The following is a 4,651-nucleotide window of genomic DNA, read 5'->3' on the forward strand; positions in this document are numbered from 1 at the left end:
TGAAAAATGTTTACCAAATTTTAGGCTTCCAATTTAAAGTGTGGATGAGACATCTTTTTTGGAATTGCACACACAAAATGTCTAATGTGGAGAATAACAGAATTTATTTGCAATTTTAATTTTCCTGAGATGGTTTTACAGCTCCCACTCTCCAAATGATTATATGGCGTTTTAGTCTATTAAAATTATCTTGAAAGGTTGAGGGTGCAGCCCATATTAGAAAATATTTTGTTTATAAAACTCCTACAGTACTCCTAGTAGTCATTTTAAAATGTATGTCTGAAATAGTTATGTAAGAAAAGCATTTGAAATTTTTTTACAATATATATTGGGAATGTTTTCACTTATATAAATAATTACTGATAATATGACTTATGAAAAAATTATTACTACCATATGTGGAATATAGTGACTTCTAAACAGATTTAAAAAAAAAAACAACCCTACAAACCCAGAAAATGTGTATATCTGTCTTTAGAAATTAGTGTTTATATCACAACCGTGATTTGTGAATAAAGAAAAATGGTTTGTAATATCAAAATAAAAGCTTAGTCTGAAAAGGTACAAATCCGTTGGTGTTCAAAGTCATTTTGCTTTCCCTGCTCGCTGTGTCGGTGCCAGGGCTGTCCCCACAGTGGCCCCAGGGCACCGTGCCCGGTGTGCCCCCAGCGCTCTGCCTGTGGGGCACGGGGCTGTTCCCGCCGGGGCTGGGTCCCGCCTGCGTGCGGGGGCTGCTGTCTGTGTGTCTGTCCCCGCGTCCGTGTGTGCAGCCTCGACAGCTGCCGCCACAGGCCTGGGACAGCCGGCGTGGGGCTGGGTGGAAGGTTTGCTTCCAAAGATGACAAGGTTCCACCACCAGCATCAGCTGTGTTTTTCAGGCAGCACTGCATGATACATGGGGAATAACTGGGGTTTGTTCATAGGGATGAAAAAGGCGTCCTCCAGACTTCTGAATTCCAGTTGTCACTTTCATGGACGGTGTCTGTTTCTGTGCACATCAGGGGCAGGGAAGCAAGCAAAGAGAGCTGTTCCAGAGGCTCCTCCTGTCACTGCTAGGCTTGTTGCCCAAGCCACAGGAAATGTGTCCACGTGCTGTAGTTCTAGACATGCCCATCAGCCCAGCAGGTCCAGATGAGGCTGATGAGGGTAATGTGCCTTGGATGGTCACATGCATGCCAACAGAATTATGTGACTCTTCTACCTGGGTTCCCATTGTACTCTAATTTAGCAGAGGAAGACAAGACAGGGAATAAGGGATTCAATATTGCTTGGGTTGCAGTTTAGCAGGAAGTTTTATTCTACCAAGTGCCTGAATCCTTCCAGGAAGCCAAAGAAAAGAAATCCTGATGTTTGCCAGGAATGGTGGGAAGACATTATGCTGTGCCTCATTTATATCTTTGTATGACATACAAGCACTAAATGTCCAAGTGCACTCTCCTGCCCATCAGGCATGATGGATGCATTGGCACTGCTTCCCTCAGGGGCTGGATGAAATGACCAAGGTGGTAACACTGGGTAAGATTTGGGCTGAAGGCGGGTGAGAAGTGTCTTAGCAGCTAAATCCAAGTGGGACACATAGACACACATGGAGAACCTGAAATGCCACGTAACTTTCACGTGGCTGGATTCATCTGCTTTTGCCTGGTATCATTATTTATGTCTAATGAAGTTGTGCTTCATTTCTTGGCCAAGCAGCACACATGCTAAATTAATAAAAACTTTGTATTTGTTGAACAATTGGCCAGAGAATAAGCAAAGCACCACATGTAACCAAAAGACAAAAGGCAATCATCTTTGTATTTTTATTCCAATTATTTAAAGTTCTAATACAGCTTTAATTGTCTAGCCCAAATTAAATTGAGGCTTTATAGAAGGTCTTAGAGCTGTTCCTGTGTAGGATGTTTTGTACTACTCTGTCCTTGGTCACCTTTTTGGGCATTCAAGTTGTTTATTAGCTTCCAATTTGGGTACAATTTTAACATTCTTTTTTTAACTAGAATTTAATTTTCTTTAACTTTCTGGGAACCTTGTCTTCAGTTTCAATTGCTGTCATGTCATATTGCTGTTTCTTGCCTCAAGTGATTTTTTTGCAAGTTTGACATGTTCCTCTTGCCACATTTTTTCAGTTTTACAGTACAGATGCATGAGGAAAAAAGACTGTGCAAATCATTTCCTCCCTAAAGTAGTGCTGAAATATCATTTTGGTAGGTGTAAGGGAGAGAAGAAAAAAGAAGAAGAAAAGTAAAATAAAAAGTAACCTTGTTTCAGTGGGATGAGAAGATTCAAGTGGGAGGTGAGATCAGAAGGGAGACAATGATTTTGGGAGGTCTTTTAAGAATTTATGAAAGTGTCATCAAAAAGAGTCATTTTACCAGTATTATAAAAGATTATCTTGGTGCTTCATTTATACCTAAAGGGCATATGCTTCACGTCTCACTATAACAGGAGCTTTATGCTGAGTCTTTCCAGACTTTCCAGGCAGCTTTCATGCCTCTCCAGCACTTCCCTAGTGTTCTGCATACCAATAATTGTCTCACAGCACTTCACAAAAAGCACAATGGACACAGACTAGGATCAGAGGAAGAGATGGGCAGTATATGCCAGTGTACCAGCAACTTGAATCTTTTCCTGAGGTAAGACGGAGATGAGCACAGGGAGGAAAAATATTAGAAGTAATTTTATATCCAAGAGCTCATCCTTATTTTCTTGCTTGGAAAAGAAAGGTGTTTAATTCATGCTGGTTTGTATTTAATTCTCTGGGTGTATTTCCTATATCCACACAAACCAAGGATGAGTGCCGTGCAATGGCAGTGTAGTTGTAGCAGTGATGTGGCTCCCTGGCTGGGACTGGCTGGGACTGGCTGGGACACAGCTCCTGCTTGGCAGCAGGGCAGTGGAACACACAGATTGCCCACTCGTGAAGGGCACGTACTTAGAATCATATCCATGAAGGGACCTGGAAATAGCAATGTCATTTTAGGTGTCCAGGCAGGCAGCATTCAGGCCCAGAAGCTCCTGCTCAGCTGTTGTTTAGCTCTCTCTAGTAGACATTCCTCCAAAATGTCCTGCCCGGGCACTCAAGGTAGGTGACCTTGCTTTGTGTGATTTGCAGTGCCTGGCAGGGGTACAAAGAATGACTTTTGGGTGGAAGGGAAGGTGGAGGTGATTGCCATGCCCACTGAAATCATGTTCAAGGCATTCACAAATGAATGTGGGAGATTGCTTTTAAAGTCTTCTTTTGGCTCAACTTATACAGGAATTGTTTTCCAGATGTAGTTGCCATGAGTATATTGGGTTAGGTTATTCTCAGTTCTTCTGTGAAAGACCTTCCATTTCACTTAAATAATTAGTCATTGAGAAACACTTCTACAGTCTGTTGGCTAGGACTCTGCCCTGGATTCCAGTCCCTGCTCCACGTCAGAGTGAATAAAACCTGCCTCCATGACCCTACTGCTCGGTTAAAGGGGATCGGGTGACAGTGGAGTGTCCCCCCTCCTTCCCATGGGACTGACAGGCTCCTTGTAGTTCCTGATTCCAAAAGGAATTTACAGTTGAAAACCCAAACTGGAGAGAAGCTTGTTGTTAAGGTACTTCGGAGCCCTCCAGCCTTCTTCCTGCTCAGCCCTGCTGGGCTGGGTTTGCTCTGTTAGCTGTAATTTACCCTTCACTGCCTGGGCAGCCTCTGTGCCTGGCCAATTTAATGATTCCCCTCTTTAGCAAAAGGTCTGTGAGTCAGGATTTCAGCATGTAGGAAAACTGTTAAATAAAACATAAGTGGATGCAAAAATAATCATTTAATGGACATTATGAAAGGACAGTAAACCAAACAGTTCAGTCCAACGGATGATGTATAACATCTAAACAAATATGACAACTAATTAAGGATTAGGTTCTGCATTTTGGATGACAGGCCTTATAAAAATGAACAGCTAGGTTATGTTGGGGGAAAAAAAAGCTGCATTTTGCAAATGTCAGGCAGACAGCTCAGTAAGCAGAAATGCTCAGTTATCCAATTAAAATAAATGTGCAGTGTTCTCCATATAAAGAGCTAAAGCATCCTTATGTCGAGGAGTTAAGATCCTGAAATATAAGTGGAACAAAAAGTGCTCTCTATAAAGATTAATGTAATCTATCAAGATTAACATTTTGCATGCTGGCAAAGGCAGATAGTAATGTGCTTCAATTCCTGAAATTGGAAACATTAGACTAAGATTAGTACCAATTTAAACCCCAGGTAACCCCAAATATTGAATTGAATTCATTATTTACAACCACAACGGGCTAATAACTTGCCCTGATGGCTTCTATGGGAAATAGATACTTACAGTAGGTGCTCTCCTATTCCCCAGAATCCTCCCTGGTACTTCATGTGAAATATAATTACAAGTTGCACAAATGCAATTTAGGAAAAAGTCCTCCACTAGAAATAATTCTGTTTATTCAGGAGTTTGATTTCTGTCCTGAGAAAGAATAAGGCTGGTTTGAACATTGTCATGTGCAAGGGGTATCAGGGAGAGGCCATCAAGTTTCAAGGCCACCAGTAGGGGACATAGTTAAACCTAATTTTTTTGTTGCTTTCTAACAAAAGGGAGTTATTGTGTAACAGTGGAAAGCAAGCAGTGGGGAGGGACCCTAATACCAATTAAAATAG

The sequence above is a fragment of the Aphelocoma coerulescens genome, chromosome 14, assembly GCF_041296385.1.
Source record: "Aphelocoma coerulescens isolate FSJ_1873_10779 chromosome 14, UR_Acoe_1.0, whole genome shotgun sequence".
NCBI classification, from domain to species: domain Eukaryota; kingdom Metazoa; phylum Chordata; class Aves; order Passeriformes; family Corvidae; genus Aphelocoma; species Aphelocoma coerulescens.